At 38.1% G+C, this 19,914-nt stretch overlaps 1 protein-coding gene across 2 annotated transcripts in view; it reads right to left on the bottom strand.

Annotated features, from left to right (window-relative positions):
* The window catches only part of GRXCR1 (glutaredoxin and cysteine rich domain containing 1), a 212,683-nt gene that overhangs the window by 22,567 nt on the left and 170,202 nt on the right, over window positions 1-19,914 (bottom strand). Inside the window, exon 2 of one of the 2 annotated variants that reach the window (XR_002480976.1) lies at window positions 15,797-15,827. The exons of the other annotated variant lie outside the window; for it this stretch is intronic. The gene's annotated coding sequence lies outside the window, so the exon portion shown is untranslated. Of the gene's footprint in view, window positions 1-15,796; window positions 15,828-19,914 lie in introns of those variants that run through there. 2 annotated transcript variants of the gene reach the window in all.

Below are 19,914 nucleotides of genomic sequence, written 5' to 3' on the forward strand. Positions count from 1 at the left end.
GTACTGCCTACCTTAGATATTAGTGTTAGGATAACTGGGCACAACAAGATTGAATTCTGTGGCCCGTCTCCTTGATTGGTATAGTTTGCAATCTGGTCACAGTCTCCCTTCCTGCAGTGGCTCTTTGTTCTTGAACAAAATAAGGTTGAATGACACGGCATTGCCTTCATTGCCAAAAATGATCAAACATCAGCAATTTCTTATTGTTCAACTTAATACATACACACCAGTCCACAAAAAAGGGAGCATAGAATTAATGTTAAAGAACGTGCTACAAATAATAAAATGTATCCAACCAGTCTCTCAAAGGCTACTGTGACATATGGGCATATTTTTTATGTGTATATATGTATTTTTTTAATTTAAATTCAATTAGCCAACATACAGTACATCATTAGTTTCAAACATAGAATTCAGTAATTCATCAGTTGCATATATATGGGCATATTTTTAAATAAAAGATGCCGGCAAACACTCAGAAACTAAATTCTGGTTCAATACCGGTTTTGTCTATATCAGACCGTGAGTATCAGTACCTTTTTCTATGAGACCGAAATAAACTATCATCTCTTTACCCCTGACATTTCTGGTCAGGATAAAAAAGCAGGAAAAAATCATAGCACTGGTTCACCCAGCCCAGCATTCAGGAACAAATCAGCTAAAATATAAGACAGATATCCCACACATGCCCAACAGTGACCAGCAAGGCGTTTGGAAGCCCCCAGTAAGGTACATACACTGCTAAGGACTTATATTTTGAAGAGTATGAATACATAGATTTCTCCTCCAGAAGAACTCCATATACTTCCAGATACCACTCCTCATAGTGCAGAATAAATGTCACTGACTCTTGAATTCAGTGTTTTACATCAGAAATTTTCCAAGAGTCTAAGAATTGCGAGAGCAAGCAGGACGCTTTGCAAAGTCTAGCATCAAACCCCATGCCAAGCCATCACCCACGGAGGTGGGATGGGCCTTAGTGAATTCAAAACCCAGGCGATTCAAAAACTAACTAAACAAATTAGACAACCATTTTTTATTTATGTTCCAATAAAACTTTATTTGCAAAAACAGTCAGTGCGCCAGATTCAGCCCATGGGCCTTAGTTTGCCAACCCCCACACTAGAATCTAAAGAAGACAGAAGCCGTCAAAACTGGCTTCACAGTAGACAACCATTTTTAAGGCAGGCAAAGGAAGCAGCGATTCACTGAAAACATATTTTATGAAAACACAGCTCATTGAAGATCAAGGGAAGCAAATTTGGCAGTTGTACAAAGGCATCCAATAATCTCTGACAAAGAGGTAAGAGTTGAATTGAAGAAGGAAGAAAGTGCCTGTAGCTACACATAGTATCCCTAGTGTATAGCTGAAAAAATTATGAATTGGTAATATAGTTAGCCTCCTCCCACCCTGTGTTTTGATAATAACACAACCACTGCAGGCTTATATTATCACCACAGGTAACAAAGGGGATATTAAGGTGAAATTAAACTCCAGCAAACATCTGATATGGAATGTAGTGGCCGTGTCTGCTTACTGATACTTACAAACTATAGAGTCCACCAAATGCTTTCCTGAGCTCTTAGTGAATTAAAACTGGTTTGGTTTTTTTTTTAATTCAGTGAATGACAAACTTTATATGAGTTTTAAAAAATTCTCATTGTCACCCCAAGCAAGATACCTTTAAGGGAAAAAGCTGTTTCAAGGATATGCGTTGTTGGGGGGTAGCTTGAGGGAAAAGGTGAGTCTGAGGATGGAAGGAATATAGAGAAGCCAAGAGGCAGCAAAAGAGGATGGCCTCGCTGCTCTGTAGGAAACAAGAAAGATTGTTTTTGCTTCCAGAGAAGGAGGACAGACAGACCGGCAGGATGGGGAGCGGGCAGGCAGGACAGTGATAAATGGAGCCATCTAAGGCTTTGTGGTGAAGAACCTGAAGGGCCCCCCAGCCAAAACAACTTTAAAGAAGCTCATGTTTAATTGGAAGCTGTCTCTGTCGAAGCCTGTTTCTTTAGTGCAAAGCAAGTCTTGAGTAAATTCTGCTCTGAGTCCTGAGTAAATTCTGCTCCTGCTTGCTTTGGCGGTATCATGTGCAGAGAAACCAGAAGAGGGCTAAATTTCACGTCAATTTCACGATGGCCCAGGAGAGAAATTGCACAAAGAAGAAATAGGTCTGTGGCAGAAGGGATCTTCAGAATGCTGATCACCCTACCCTCATTTCCCCTTCAGCCTCAAGAATTCATGAAGGTCTTGGTGAGGATTTTGGACATGCATTGGGAATGCAGTTCTGCAGCTAAACTGAACGTCACCCATATCCTCAGGGGTCAGGAGTCCCAGGCGTCATCTGCGTTTTGCTTCTGTGAAGCCATTTGTTCCTAAATTGTCTGTGTTCATTTGAAAATACTTTTTGATGTCCCAGAAGGACCAAATGTCAAATCAACAACACGAGTTGCATTTCGTGGTCAAGAAAGCCAAATCTAATTTGTTAATCAGTTTTTTGAAGTACGTTCTCAAAATTTACCTGTGACAGACAAAAGTGAACAATGACTAGAGTCAAGAAGAATGATCAGAAAGGTACAAAAATATCTTCCGTTTAAATTTCCATTTTCAGAGGGGATTGTTCCTTGAAACAAAACCCTCTGCATTATGCAGTAGTCAGGAGACACAAGACATTTTTAGATTAGGTGATTCTCTGCTGGGAAATGAAACGATTGTGAAATTCAAGTACACTGCCCAAATGCAGACCCTGCTGTATTTTGTTTTATTTTTTTTAATGAGAAGACACAAACTTATAAAACTTGGCCACTTTGATGACTTTTTATTCAATCATTTACAATTTTAGAACTTACCATTAACTTCACCAAATATTCGAAGTTTCTCACAGATGGCAAAAAAAGAGGAAAAATAGCATAGAGGTAATCCAGATTTCAACTTTCAGTGATCTGTTTTAAGACATCGTCTTCCCAAAATGTATCATACCTCTGAGTAATAATTTCCTATTAATATAGAATATTTTTATACCCCTATCAGTTAAGATATCCATAAATGGCATACAAAGAAGTTTGTATGTCATTCATTTGCTCAATAGTCAAAATGGCTACAGACCAAACATGTTAAGAGCCTGAATGAGAATATAAGGAAAAGAAGCAGAAATAAACAATATTCAGGAGGTAGAACCCAGAGTTCTTGGTGGCCAAGGGATTGTAACCAAGGGTGACCATCCCATTGTGAGTGATGAGATAAAAAGAGGAATACACATGCATATTGTAAGACATTCACATTTGATTAATGCCTATCTTATTATCTGAAATATTAACTCACAAAATTTATAGCACCTACTGAAGTTTATATTTTTACATCGCCAGGATGTTATTTTGCCGCTTCTATAATTGCAATTTTGAGGATGCATAACAGAGTCATCTTCAAAACGCTATAATTAAGGATGACAGCTCTCCACAATAAATCTAAACTTGGAGAACTTATGGTTTTGCTATGTAAATTTGCAATGAAATGAGTACTTGACAATTTTTAAAGCAAAAGTAAAAACTGGTCACAGGCAAATCTGTTATTACACTAGAATTACAAAAATAAATCTTTCAAATACATAGATTATTAGTCAAGATTTCTTCATTGTGCAAACCAAAGGGTCCACATATCAAAAAGCAGAAGTTGAAAAAACTAAGATGATTTATTCTCCAAGTAACTTTAGGTCAAAGTTAAAGATGACTTATTAGGGTCATAAAATAGCAGTGGATGTAGTAAATTTATGTCTTTGCTTTGTTCCCTGTCATATTGTAACCAAGCTATTTCTACCCTGCCATAATGTCTATTTTTAATCAGACAGTATTAGGCACAGCAGAGCAAACCACAAGTCACAAGGACAGATGACCGTAACTCTATTTATGTTTGAGATAGATTTCTGTGACATTGCATATAAGCAGGATTTATAAATCAAATTAAATTTCCACTTCACTTCCATAATAATTTTGCTTCTAATGAAATCATTTTGACCCTAAATTTCATCTTTAAAAACATACTTGGAGAAAACATAAATTTTTCTTCAGGTTTCTAGAGTAACCACAGTAATCTAAAAAAATAACATCTACTCTTTATTGATTAAATGCTGCCCATGATAAAGTAGGGTAATGAAGAAATCTCAAAGCTTCACGATGTTTATATCTGAAGTGTTCTCTGGTAAGACTAAACAGCGGTACGTAAGGCCTCGTTTTGCCTAAGTAAGTATACCATAGTTTTGCTTTAAACAACTTCTAAGCCCTCAGACTCAGTGAGTCCTTGTCTTGAGCTGGCTGAGCTGGCTGAGTGGGTCCCCCAATTCTTCAAAGGTAAAATTCTGTTTACGTGCACATTACCTTAGAAGGGAAGAAGCATTAAAAATTTAAAATGTCATTCCCAAATTTACCAGTTCATTGTATTGACTTAAAGTGTGGCATACATATACTTCACATGCTTTTTGTTTTAGGATTTTATTTATTTATTTGTCAGAGAGGGAGAGAGCACAAGCAGGGGGACCCTGGGATCGTGACCTGAGCCGAAGGCAGACACTTAACCGACTGAGCCACCCACGTGCCCCTACTTCACATCCTTTTTAAGGCAGCAAATGCACTGGCATTTTAGTAAGATTTGCACCACAGGTGCTTTCCCAGGCAACCCAATTCAGCTGCGTGTGTAAAGTCGTAGGTACAGGCTTTCTCGCGTGGATGTGGTAAACTAGTGACTCCTAGTGGCTGGTACATAGTTGTGCAAGTACCTCTTTCCAGCAAAGTCAAAAAGAAGGGGAAAAATAATATATACTGCTTCATTCCCTAATGTCCAACATTATCGAAAAAGCAAACCACAAAACTAGAAAGATTAATTTCCAACAAGAAGGCAATGTGTTAACAAATTCAAATAATGTCACCATGATGATATGTAATGAAATCATGCTCAAGTTTAATTATAAGTACTAGGGAAAAAAATAAACACTGTTTTTGATAAAATAGGTTTAAAAAGCAGAGTCAAAGTGGTTCATTTATTGTGAAATGTCACCATAAAATATATATACATATGTATATACATACTGGAAGGTACTAGAGAAAGATGGACATGATCGTATCAAGGCAGTAATATTATGTATTTTTCTTATTAAAGATTTTTTTTTCGAGAGTGGTTTTAGGTTCACAGCAAAATTGAGATGAAAGTACAGAGATTTCCCATATACTCCCTGCTCCCCCACATATAGACCCTCCTCCCTCATTATCAACATTCCCCACCAGAGTGGCACATTATTACAACTGATGAACCTACAAGGACACATCATTATCACCAAAGTCCATAGTTTATATGAGGGTTCACACCAGGTGCTGTACGCTCGAGGGGTTTGGACAAATGTAAAATGACACATATCCATCGTAATAGTATCATACAGAGTATTTTCCCTAAAAATCCTGTGTATTCTATATTTTTAATGTTTCAAACATCTTTTGTTTTCCTAATTAAAAAATGTTAAAGAAAAGAAAATATCTAAATTGTGAATTTCTTTCAGAGTAACATGTAAGGATAAGCTAACAATGAACTTCTCAAAATTCCAAATCTAATCCACTATTTCTCTCCAACACCTATCTACCCTTATAGCCCCACGCCCTCTTACTTCCTCAGGGAAGTCTTCCCTAACACCTTAGTCTGGGTAGAAGTACTTTATTAAACGTTCTCATCTTTGAGACCCTATTTTTTCCTTCAGAACATATCTCACTTTGTGATTATTAGAGTGACTGCTACGGTTTGTGTCTTCCACTAGATTGTGAGAGAAACACTGTGTATACAGGAAGCACTCAATACAATTTGTGGAATAAACTGAAGGGCAGCACGTACTCAATGAGGTATTTAACTTGCACAACTTCCTGCCCCCACTGCTGTGGCAACTGGATCAGAACAAGGCACAGGTGTGATCCTTCATTCAATTTTCAATTTTCACCAGTCCACATAAGAATTCTGATGATCTGGGTGCCTGGGTGGCTCAGAGGGTTAAGCGTCTCCCTTCAGCTCAAGTCATGATCTCAGGGTCCTGGGATCGAGGCCCACATCAGGCTCCCTGCTCAGTGAGGAGTATGCTTCTCCCTTTCCCTCGGCCACTCTCCCCATGCTCTTGCTCTTTCTCTCTCTCTCTCTCAAATAAAGAAATAAAATCTTAAAAAAAAAAAAAAAAGAATTCTGATGATCTTAGAATTACCTAATTCCCTGGGGTAGAGTTAATTAGAATCTCTGTCTCTTTATTTCCTCCTATCAACTCCTTATATAATCTAGAATGAAACACATTGAAAGACTGAAAATTTTTCATTTGGGCCCCCTATTTTGTCTCCTGAAGCTGTTTCTCTCCCATACCCTCCTGCATAACGACTTCAGCCCCAAACCCGTCCTCTCCATCCTTCCTGATACCATCCAAACTGACCAAAAGTTGTTGTGAATCTACAGAAACAACAGTCCCTCTTTCAAGAACCAGTTTCAGCCAATATTCCTTAAACCTAGTGAATTTCCACCGGTCTATGCTTGTTGCAGTCCTGTAAAACATTTCCTCCTCCTTTCCCAAGTAATTAAGCTGCTGCCACGTCTTCTTACAGCGGCCATTATCTAATAAAGGCTGTGCTCACAGAGCCCTGGTCCATTTTCTTCCACACTAGCTAATCAGCAAGTGAAAGAGAAGAGATGACATGTTTGTCCCACTCTTCAGAATGTACACAGCATCCAGCACAGCCTACTTGGAGCCTAACAGTATTTTTCAGTTGAACTTAAGTGATTGAAAACTAGAGCGTGTTGTTCAGAAACTGTCATGATAGGCTAAAAGCAAAAATCTACATCCTCACTACATTTTCCCACTTTTTCAGCTCAAGGTAGAGATGCACCAAGGAATGAATAACCCAGAGTCCAGGAAAAGCAGGAAGGAGACAGATAATGAAGATGAAGGGAGTGTTCCTGAGATGTTACAGAAGTGAATGGCTTCCATCTGGCCAGGAGCAATTTTCAGGGGTTCCTCTAATGTCAGGTATGTTTCGCCTGTGAAAGGTAAAACACACTGGTGTTGGAAGGAAGGAAGAAAAGAAGGGAGGAAAGAAGAAAATCCCATCACTAATTAAAGCAGCATTTGCCATTTTCAAAGCTGCAATGAAGTGTAATATGTGAAATGGGGAATAAGAAAGGAAAGGAGGGGAGAAAAGAGAGAGAGAGAGGTCTTAAGAAAAACTACACTTTTCTTATTTTTCTCTCCAGACTGGAAATGTAAGAAAGAAATGTAAGAAATTTAAAAAATCGATAAACCAAAAGAACTACAAAAATATTCATCTTTATAAAAATATGTGGGGGTGCCTGGGTGGCTCAGTTGTTAAGCGTCTGCTTTCGGCTAGGTCATGATCCCAGGGTCCTGGGATCGAGCCCCGCATCGGGCTCCCTGCTCAGCGGGAAGCCCGCTTCTACCTCTCCCACTCCCCCTGCTTATGTTCCCTCTCTCGCTGTGTCTCTCTCTGTCAAATAAATAAATAAAATCTTTAAAAAAAAAGTGAAAATCTTTTTAAGAAACCCATTTAATTATATTTTATATTTAAGTAATTATACTAAAACATGTGAGCTTTACCCCCACGCACAATCACCTCACTTTAATATTCTGAAGGTACTGACAGCTGTGAACAATACGAAGTCACTTACTTAGCACGTTATGTGCCTGAATCAAGCTATTAAACATTATGGGCTTCTGGGTCCCAGGATGAAAACCAGGGCAAGGGTTTCCAGGTCACTGAGGAAATAGCATGATCCACTATGAATGTATTTAATGTAATGTAAACAAATCTTATTTTCAACTCCTCTCCACACTAATATTGGAGTTCTAAAGCAGGGAAATTATGACAATTATGTATCCAAGTAATAAAGTGTTGGCAATCTTCAGAGGTAGGAAAAAAATAGCAGGCAGTATAATACATCTTATGTAAAAATATATAAAGCACAAAATCACAATAAATTAGTCATCTGTGTTGTAATTAATTTAAAGAACGGCTTTTGGTGTGCAGAGAAATTGACATTCCAATAAAATGATGATCCCAGGTTTGACTTGCAGCACTCCTCTTTCTCTTGACTCCTAATTATCAATCATATTAAATTATTTAGCTCTCTGAAGAAGGACACTTGCTGAGTTTCATTTTAACACCATGCCTATGGTTGTATTCCAGAAATTTCTTAGGAAACAGCCATGTGGGTTTCTAGGTAAGATGGTGACATAACCCTATGGGTCTAACTCCTCCACTACCAAATTTCCCATGAAGAGAAAAAGAAATGTAAGAGTCAAGGGAAATGTGATTTAGTGATAAGAACTAGGATCGGGTAACATCCACATGCCAGGTTCTTAAAGGAAATGCTGTAAAAGAAAGTGCGAACAGGACTGAAAGTTCCATGAATTCTGCCATTAAAGGGGCTATGGGCCCGGGAGAAAAGTGAGAAATACCTCCAAACACTTGACCAACACCTGCTCATTCAGAGTTGAGTGGCAGTCAGGAGACCTCTGTCCAGTAAGGGTCCTCAAAAGGGACAATGCTGTCTCCAAGGGGGTGAAAGTTGATTCTTAAGGGTGGGAGAAAAAGGATATATACTCTATAAGTATATACATACTTAAGCAGCAAGGAGGCAATAATGAAAAATAAAAAGATTGAGAAACATTGTTATATAGCATCAGCTACAGAGAAGGGCTTTTTGGACACAGGAACCACTGAGCAGTGGTAACAATGTTCACACTCCCTCACAGGGCTCCCTAAGCACCTGCCAGAGGTCTCACTGGAAGAGGCAGTTTATTGTTGCAAATACATCACATGCAACCCCCATCCTGATCTCCTTAGACTGCAAAGAAAGCACAGTGCTTTTAACAAAAGAAAGAGTTTGGTTTTGTTTTTAAAGAAAACAGAAAACAGAAAAAATACACAAACCTTAAAATAGAATGTCAACACTAAAGTAGAAAATCTAGTGATAGCTTAATTCTCTTACTGAAACAGATTCACAGGTTATGTCAAATAAATTCTAATTATATTTTTGTTTACAAAAGAGGTAACTAAACCAACATTACTAAGCAAAAGAATACAGGCAAATGAAAACAAAGTACATAAATATGCCATGGGAGATACAGAGTGGGCTGTGGGACCAGTGATATAAGACAAGAAAAATTCAAGCCAAAAAGCACTGATTTATCAAAGATGATTTTTAGAAAAGCCATGAATATATCTATTTCTACATATTTAAATATATGAAGCCACACTGGTAAAGACTAAAATACAATAGCTCTCCCTCAGTATTTGATGAAAAAAGGAGATTAAAATAAAAATCAGAGTATTTGAATGATATAATGATATAATTAAAATGTTTTATTTATATATATATCTCCATAAAAATGGAGGTTACATATTCTTCCCAAGAAGCCATGAAAATCTTACAAAAATTTATTATATATTAGACTACAAAGAAAACATCAATAAATTCCAAACACTAACTATCTCATAGGTCATATTATCTGACCACAATGCAGTACAAGTAGAAACAAATTGTTAAATGTAAAACTAGGGAGGTGGGGAATTTCTTCGAAATGAATAAATTTCCCAAAGAACAATTAGGTCAAAGAAAAAAAAAAAAACCCTGAAATTACCAACTACTTTACATAAAAATTAAAATGTTATAGCTCAAACTTACATACACAATGAAAACAGTTTTAAGAGGTAAATTCAGATCAATGAGGTTTTATTCCTTAAAAAAAGTAAATTCAAGAAATTACACAATGAACATCAAAAGTGTCCTATCCAAGCAAAAAGAAGAAAAAAATAAAGTTGTAAATTTAGAATCAAGTTAACCAGACAGTCAAGAGGGTAGGCAGAGAATAGCAATAGCTCAAGTCCTGATTATACTAAAATGGCTACATTCTTTGCTCTAAATTTGAGTTACATTAAAATGTTAATGCCCTTGGCTTTAATTTTCTCATTTTTTGAAAGTTCTCTAAAAAAGTTAGTCTAACTAGATAAAAATTACATTCACACAGATATTTATTGCAGTATTTTCTACAATGCTGAGCCCAAATTCTCAATAGCAGGGGAAAGATGAATATAATGTGGTATATATGATAAAAATATACAAAACCACTAAAAAAAGACTTTATAATTATGGAGACTCTAAATACCTTTTAGGGGAGTTCACAATGTGGGTGGAAAATATTGGGCATGTTTCCCGATACCCTCTACCACCACAGTCTGGCTTTAGAAGAATATAAGCAAAGCCAACCAGCGCCATACAACAGAGCACAACCTGTGAATGACTCCATTGCCTGGCTCCACCAACCTCTCCAATCTTACATCCCACAGCTCCCTATATACATTTGTGATAGATAATATGCAGTGATGGCCACCATCACTTTATTCCCTCCCTATAGACATATGTCACTCCAACCATCAAGAGGTGGAGTCGGTCCTCTCACTTGAATCCAGGCTGGACTTGTGATTTGTTTGACCTTTAGGAAGTGGGAGGATATGATGTTCTGGAACCTCTGAGCCCAGACTTTAAGAAGTCCAGCATCTTCTGCTTCTTCTCTTTTGGAAGACAGATGCCATATAAAAAGTTGACTACCCTGAGATCATTATGCTGTGAAGAACCCCAAGACAGCTACCTGGAGAGGCCATGTGGAGGAGCACCAAGGTGCTCTTTGTGTCAACAAAAAAGAAGAGGAAGGAAGAGAGAAAGAGGAAGAGGAAGAAAAAAGCAATGACGACCTTTAAGTGAAGGGTTCTTGTACTTCCCAGCCCAGCCCAACTGGCAGCTAAACACAACTAGTTAGTTGAGTGGCCCTAGCAGATGCCCTAGCATCTAGTGAGAGGCCCTAGCAGATGCCATTTGGAGCAGAAGAATCACCCTGCTGAGTGCAGTCAACCCATGAAATTGTGAAACACAATAAATTGTTGTTTTAAATCATTAAACTTTGGGATGACTTGTTACAAGGAATTTGATAACGGAAACACATTTGATATTTTAGTCATACCAAACTATTCAGAAACTACTATGTCTGTGAGTTTGCACATTCTACGTTTTTGCTCCTGCCTTTGCACACTGTATAAACTTCTAGTCCACTTGAAAGACCCAACTAAGCATTTCCTCTTCTGTGAAGTCTTCCCAGAATATCTCAGGCAGTTACTCTTCATGACTCTAGATGTCCTAATATACTGACACAGAATACTTCTTTCACTGCCCTTTCACACTGAGAGACATATTTGGTGCCACGTCTACCTTCACACTCTGAGTTCCTCGTGGTCAGAGACGGTGATGTTATCATTTCCATATTTCCATTGCTTAAAACAATACCTAAAAAGTAAGCCTATGAAGCAGAAAGGATTATTTCTGTTTTATATATGTGGAAACTGACATATAGAGTGCTAAGTTAATGTGCTCAAGTCACTCAGAAAGTTGAGTTAAATGTATAGAGAGTATGAAAGAATGAAATTCTATTAGCTCAAGAAGTGTTTGCAGGTGACTCCATCTTTCATTGATCTGTTTCTCCTCTTATGTCCAATAGCACTTATCCCTGAAAAAATATCCATATGGAACAAAGAATACTCCATATACGCTTGTCTTCACAGTCTTACCGCAAGTTTCTGGCATGCAAACATCACAGTTTATATTGCTACTAAATCTTCCAAAAGGCCTGGCATAGCACATAATAGGTTCTCAATCATTTATTAATCGGTCATTTCCAAAGTATCAAACTAGCCAATAATAAAGAGAAGTTCAGGAAAATGTATCAAGCATTTTTCTACAAAATAAAAATATAATTAAATATTCGATTATATTTTCAACCTCAATTTATTAAATTGCAATGCATTTTTAAAATATATGTTTTAAAGTAAAATAAATGTTTTTGAACCCAGGGAAAAGAATGATCTTGAATGAATATTCCTTGGGAATAGCCTCCCTTTCACTTGAGTTCTGCACTACCCAAAGTGAAAGAGTAGACAATTTAGCAATCTTCAGGAAAAATCATATTGTTATTTTTTTTTTAAAGATTTTATTTATTGGGCGCCTGGGTGGCTCAGTTGGTTAAGCGACTGCCTTCGGCTCAGGTCATGATCCTGGAGTCCCGCGATCGAGTCCCGCATCGGGCTCCCTGCTCGGCAGGGAATCTGCTTCTCCCTCTGACCCTCCCCCCTCTCATGTGCTCTCTCTCTCCTCTCATCCTCTCTCTCAAATAAATAAATAAAATCTTTAAAAAAAAAAAGATTTTATTTATTTATTTGAGAGAGAGAGTGAGAGAGAGAAAGAGCACAAGAGGGGGGGGCGGGAGAGGGAAAAGCAGACTCCCTGCTGAGCAGGGAGCCCGATGCGGGACTCGATCCCGGGACTCCAGGATCATGACCTGAGCCGAAGGCAGTCGCTTAACCAACTGAGCCACCCAGGCACCCCCATATTGTTATTTTTAATTGTATCCTTTGCTTGAGAAGGGACTGAGATTTGGTCATTCTGTGTCAGTATTCTCAGTCAGTGACAGAATGGAACTGATTTATTTCTCATTTTGACTTACAAAAATCTGAAAATTTAGATCTTACCCTTTTTTCCTCAGGGACAAAACACGATAGCCAGAGAGGAGCCAGGATTCTCAGCAAGCATTCCCCTAGCCAAGACAGCACCCAGGTCCTTCTCACCCCCTTTACTACATGTTTAAATTCTCCTGACTCATTCAAGGTTAAACCAAAAGACTAAAGTTCAGACTAAGGTCATTTCAAGCTCCAGAGCACAGCACAGTCCAAAAAATGTATGACACGGGAGGACCCCAATGAGAAGAACAAGGAGGGACCCTCCTGCCCTCAGTGGACTCTTAATGCCTTCGGGGCTATTGACTGTCAGCCACAGGGGTAGCAGGGAAGCTGAATACAATCAGCACAGAGCTAAGCTGTATGTCAGAAAAAGCTCATAAAAATGGTTTCCCTAGGTAATACCATTTTATAGAGGTCTAAGTTGATCTGCTATTCCTTCAGGAAAACCCAGTAAGTCCCTAGAATTCTTTTACCTTGCATTTCATCACCTAGATCTTTCCAGAACTAAACTGAATCACACTTCATTAGAAGGAATCAAAAATGTTCACAAGTGGGGCGCCTGGGTGGCTGAGGTGGTTAAGCATCTGGCTTTGGCTCCCTTTGGGCTCCGTGCTCAGCAGGGAGTCGGCTTCTCCCTCCTCCTCCCCACTTGCTCATGCTGGTGCTCTCTCTCTCTCTCATATAAATAAATAATATCTTCTAAAATAAAGATGTTCACAAGTTAGGCATTACACTAGATTTCTCTCTAGAAATCTTTTATGCTAGGAACACATGCGGCACAGAATTAGGGGCACATTCCCACCACTTCTGATTAAAATCTTACACATTTTGCAAAGCACCGCTCAAATGCTGTCTCCTGCTTAGGACCTTCCCTCATTGCCCTGATTGAAATATGTCTCTCTTCCCCTTCTAAACTTTTGCAATGAACTTAGCACTTAGCACAACTAGCTTAGGGTGACCTAGCCTGTGTCATGCTCACTTCCTTCTCCCCTTCACGCACACCTCTTACGTTTTGAGCCTAGATGGCAGGGACTGTGCATTTAAAATCTTTGAATCCCTACAACATTGCACAGTGCTTTGTACACAGAGGGTGCCCAATGTTTGCTCCATGACTATTCACTTTATTCCTTCTAGGTTTTTCAGGATGACTACATTTACAATAGCCTGGAGGCCGTGCAAAGAGACATATCTAAACCTGCCCCACCTACTGTAGATCATGACTCCCACCCTGCATATTAGCAATGCGACACAAGTTCTAGAAAAATTCAAATAATGTAAAATCACTGAAGGGAACTTTAGACATTTGTTTCTGTGTTTTCCAAGTTCCTCAACTGAACCTTTTTGTTTATTTCAAATCTTTCAACAGAAACCATAGGTAGAATACTATAAAACGTGTGGATCGGAGAGTGTAGTTTGGTATTCCAAGGAGAGCTTGAAATCCTTCCCACTCACACCACCCATCAGGTGCCCCTTAAGGAAAGATTGAAGGAATCTCTGGGGCACCACAGAGAACACATTGATAATCACTAATTTTGATTCACTTCCTCAGATTCTCAAATAGGCCATAGGAGTCACAGAGAGTTACTGAAATCCACAGTAAATGGACGAGCACTGGCCCATGGAGCCACCAAACCTTACTGACTCTCCGCAAGAGGGACTTCACTACACCCAAAGAGGAAGTGCAGGGTACAGCTTTTGCCTCAGCATTTCAGGGCTTGTTTTTAGACAGGTACTTTGCTTCATTTTACTCATTCTATTGATTCTTTGAATCTAATCCAGAAAATAAACACCACCAGGACCAAACATATGGTCAAGTCTTTAGCTTAATTTTTGTTTTTAGAGAGAGAAGCATCTTGGGCTGAGTTCAACCAAGCTGGGTGTGCAAGGAGTGATTAAAAACAAAACAACACACAACACAATGTATCATAATCCTACCTTTCAGAAGGAAGTCCGCCACTTCAGGACCTATTTACTTTGTCAAATCCCGGTGTGAGATGTTTGTTCGGTTGTAATCATATATCTTATAAATACCATGGTAACAAACGATGTTTATAGAAAAATAGATCCTAAGGGCCAGAAACTCTCAGAGAAAATACGTGCACTTTACTCTTATTTTTTTTCCATTCAAAATATAAATGAATGGTATAAATGTTTGATTTAGGGTTAGGCCCCCAAAGTATAAAGTATTTATTACATTTGTTTTAAGTTTTTGAATAGTCAGTTTAAAATTGTTCCTGCTAATTTTTTTTTCTTTTCCTAAAAGGAAATCTGGATTTGAAACTTTGTCTATTATCCACATATTTTAGACACTTAACTTTAATTGAGCTCATTTATTCTACTATATATGCAACGTATTTTCTTACCTTGTGAGAGCCCTCTGGTGGTTGAGAGGACACTAAATCTCTATGCTCACAAGAACAGAAATACTGTTCATTACCAACCAAAGCTTTTCTTTAGTGAGATACTGATTTCAAGTTCTATTAGAAATGGATGCTCATTAAAATTTCTATTAACTTTCACCTACTCATAGAATGGTACATTATTTTCTTGCATTTTCTAAGATTAAAAAAAAAAGATCTTAAATGCTTACATTATGTCTTTAAATCCAAATAAGAAAGCACTGATTATGCACAAATATATTTTCTTTTCAATCAGATTGGGAATAGTTAGCAATTTACATCTTAATTGAGATACAGGCAAATTGGCTCTTAGAACCCTTTATTAGGTGGCATGCTCTGTGTCCTCTTTTAACTTGTGGCCAAGTCACAAATAGACACAACTATTTTATACTTCCACAGTGCCTAGGTCCATAGCACCAAATTCAAGACTCGGGTTTTAATGGATTATGCAAGTCACTAAACAATGAGCTTACCAGACACTTTATAAGTATCCAGCCATACAGAGAATTACAGCAGGCAAAATGAAAGGTGGCAAAGTCTTGGTCAAGTGGGACAATGCACTGAAATTTGTGAAATGACAAGGCCAGGATATATATATTAAGGAAAGACTGTATATGGGTGAAGTTGTTCCTTGGGCCTATAATTTCAAAATACTTAATGCCTGCATGTTTCAAAAGCTCTCTCTTTAACTGACTCTTAAGTTTTTGGAGTGAAAGTTGAATAGCGCATAAACAGGTTTCAAGGTACTTACGGCTATGTGACTCTTCATGTCATTGATTTAAGTGCAGCACCCAAAATATGAGATGAAAACACTGTAATCATAGTATTTCTGCATTTCCTCTGCAAGAATAAGATGAGAGCCAAACAAATCAGCAAAGATGAAGATGAAGATTTGGTCAATGGACCAAGTTACACAAGGATTTTAACTAGCCTCAGACTCAATATGATCAATTGTATGACATAGAGGCTTAAAGTAAATGTAAGTTCCATTAATAGAGCAATAGAGATAATGTTCACAGAGATAATCATCTAGAAGATTGGCTCTAGTTTTGGGTGCTGCACTTAAAGACTAGACTGTGTCCTAAGGAGAATAATAGGATGTGGAAGTTCAGAGAATCAGGAGATAAGAGTAAAGGGAACCATGGAGAAAACTTGCCAACACTTTTATATATGAATTTACAGTTATGGATGAGGGAACAGTTTGAATTTGCATTGTTCTAGGTAGAAGAACTCAGACCAACAAGTGAAGGAAGTTAGAGGCAGAACTTTCTAATACTTAAAGGGATACTAGAATAAAATTGGTTGCCTTGAACCATAGTGCGGTTGCTGTCACTGGATATGTTCAAAGGTTGTTCATCTTTGCCCAAGGATGTTGTAGAAAGAATTCTTGCACTGAGAGAAACACTAAACAAGCTGACATCTAAGGTTCCTTCTAAATCCAAGGTTCTATACTTCTGTATGACACTTCTGTATGCATCTATCTACATTTGTCTTTACAAAATCTAATAAAGTAAGTCTTCTGCAACCTCATCTTGATCGTTGCCCCACTATTATCCCAACTTGGTCTTGATCTGAGAGGATATGAGAGAGGAGACATGCTAACAGGAGAATGTAAGAAATTAATTCCTTCACCCTTCTCCCTCTTACTTGGGCACACGTGTTTAAATGGATTAGCTTTGCTCTAATAATAAAGAATAAATTGGATGTCACCTTTTGGCATTTTCACATAACAAAATGCTTTCTGAGTTGAATAAAGGTAAAATTGGATTTACTATTAAAAAGAGAAAAACTCAGTGTCATATTGTAAGGAAATAATAATTAAGGTGTAGAGTTTCTTATATATAACTCCTATGTTTCATCCTGAGAAAATATGTATGTTGCTAATAATTTTCAAACCTCATATATTAAAAAACTCTAATATGTTGTAGATAGCATTATTAGTAAAAATATTAATAACTTACGTGGTATTAAAGTGAATAAATATAATGTTATTTAAATAATTATGTTTAATATTCATGGAAAAGTGTCATGAACGGAGATGGAATATCTCTAATAGCCCACATATCAGCTCACATGAAACTCAATAGCATTTGGCCTTAATCCCTGCTTCATATGAAAAACATTACCACTATCCAGAAGCTCAGATGCCCTGCCCCCATGAATCAGACCATTTGGACACTGATGTTTGAGGACAGACTCAGAATGATACTCCACCTTTTCTCCTCTCATGATTTATTGATCCAGCCCTATCTTAATTTTTTTCACTCACTCCATCTCTTTCCACCTATACATCCTAAATATAAGCTTTCTCTAAAGTTTCTGCTTGACTAATATTATCAAAGGGCTACTTAGAGTACACCATGTTCCAGGTACAGTGAGTTTTTATGCTTCATCTCATTTAATTCTCAAAATACCTAATGTTGTAGTTATTTTATTATTTTCATCTTACAAATTTTTAGAAAGATTTTATTTATTCATTTGAGAGAGAGAGAAAGAGAGCACGAGTGGAGGGGAGAGGCAGTGGGAGAGGGAGAAGCAGACTCCCCGCTGAGCAGGGAGCCCAGTGTGGGGCTTGATCCCAGGACCCAGAGATCATGACCTGAGCCAAAGGCAGACGCTTAACCATCTGAGCCACCCAGGCACCCCTACTATCTTCACCTTAAAGAGAGTAAATAACTTGACCAACACTCATACCAGCAAGAAAAAGAACTTATTCCAGCTGTCTGCTTCCACTTTACTTTGCTACTCCTATTTTCCAGGAGGAGCTCCCAAAATGTGAAAGTTAAGAACCCATAGGCTACAATGCAAATCTTGGCAAGAGGCCAGATATGAATAAGAGAAAGATGGTGGAGTAAAAGAAAACTAAGATTTTGAGTCTCAGTGACTGGGAAAATCGTGGGGTCACTAATCAAAACCAGAGAACTGAATTAAGTAACTAATAATGAGGAATCATTCTATGGGTGTGTGTGTGTGTGTGTGTGTGTGTGTGTGTGTGTTTGATGTTGAAGTAAAATATCTGCAAAAAATTAAAACATCCTACAAGATTGGAACTACAAATAGACTTGAAGACTGGAAAAAGAGAAAGATAAAAATGGATGTGATAAAGAGGGAGCAGGAGATGGCAATGGGACTTCTGTTTGGTGAAATTAGAAAGCATTGGAGCAGTTGCTTATGTGGATTGCAATAGAAAACCAACAAGATATTATTATTAGATAATGGGCTAGATAATGCTGATAATGCTGATAATACAACTTTGTTGGAGACTTCTTTGCTATGACTTTGAGATTTTCTCCAATAATGCCCTGGGTTGTACTGGAGTAAAAGAGGAAAAACAGATGAAGGGGGTTGCATAGGACTGGGAATGGACAAACGTGGGAGCTTAACAGAGCTTTTCCAGCAGGTGATAACAGACTAGGTATTATCATATTTCTGAATACAGTAAGGTAGGGAAACAAGTGAAACCAAAATTATGACTATAAGCTGAGAGAAGTGAAAAAAGGGAAAGGACAAACAATATCATTGATGGTAGAGCAAGTTTAATAGGGAGACGAGGGGATAGTCTGAAGGGCAGAAAATCATGGCCACAGCAGGATGTTTCTAAGTTCAAGATCTTGAATGTGGAGCAGTTTCAAATGACAAAGCAATTCAGGGTGTGAATATGCTGCTAAAGAGTGGAGTTGAAGGCCATGGAGATGAGGGTTAAGAACTTTGCAGTCTTGGGGCGCCTGGGTGGCTCAGTCGTTGGGCGTCTGCCTTCGGCTCAGGTCATGTTCCCAGGGTCCTGGGATCGAGCCCCGTGTCAGGCTCCCTGCTCGGCGGGAAGCCTGCTTCTCCCTCTCCCACTCCCCCTGCCTGTGTTCCCTCTCTCGCTGTGTCTCTCTCTGTCAAATAAATAAATAAAATCTTTAAAAAAAAAAAAAGAACTTTGCAGTCTTGATTTTAAAGGGTCCAATCTCTAGAGTCAGACACAGCCAAATTGGAATCCTGGCTATGCTACTTGTGATCTGGAGGTATTTAAACAGTTTCTTAACTTCTCTAAGCCTTACTTTTCTTCAGGCACAAAATTTGGGTTGGGAGAGATGATAGTACTATTCACAGTACTATTTTACAATGTAAAAGAGAAAAAGCAGGCAAAAAGCTTGGCAGAGTATACCATTCAAGTTAGCCTTTACTGTTATTGTCATTGTTGTTGCTAATAAAAACTACCCTCATATATTCAGGAAAAAAGGACCTGGTGGACACCCTGGGTTGAGGAAATAAACCTAAAAACCCAGGAGACTAGGATGGCTAGAGTTTACAGGACAAAGCACTAGAGAGTAAAGAGCTTCATGGAGACCTCTAGAGATATGCAGAGAGCCCAGCCTGTGTTCAGTGGAGTACTGATCAGCACATGCATGTAAGGAAACTACTGAAGTCCAGCAAAAGAACCTGGAAAGATTAAAAGGGACAGTACCTAGGGATAGGGCTAAGAATGCCTGTTCCATCAGTCAGACTGGAAAACCTTATAATGGGACATTAGATAAAGATCCCACAATATTATGCCTCCATATTGGGGAATAATTAGCTTTGGACTAAACAGTATTCTGGCTCTGTCTAGAAAATCTTAAAAACAAAACCCTAAATAGCAAACTTTTTCCAAGTAATTTAACTGCATCCCAGCAAAAATTTAAAGAATATTTATAGGAATACAAAAATATTCCAACAAGGAATACTTTAACCCACCTAGGTCACATTCATAATATGCAAAATCCAATAAAAAAATTACCAGGCAGGCAAAAAAGTAGAAAATATGACTCACAATGAAGAGAAATATCAATCCATTGAAACCAACTCAGAACTGACACAGATACTACAATTGTCAGACAAGGAGATTAAAACAAGTTATTATACCTACATCCCATATGTTTAAAAAGCTAGAAGAAATATT

This window comes from Neomonachus schauinslandi, chromosome 2, assembly GCF_002201575.2.
Source record: "Neomonachus schauinslandi chromosome 2, ASM220157v2, whole genome shotgun sequence".
Classification (NCBI taxonomy): Eukaryota; Metazoa; Chordata; class Mammalia; order Carnivora; family Phocidae; genus Neomonachus; species Neomonachus schauinslandi.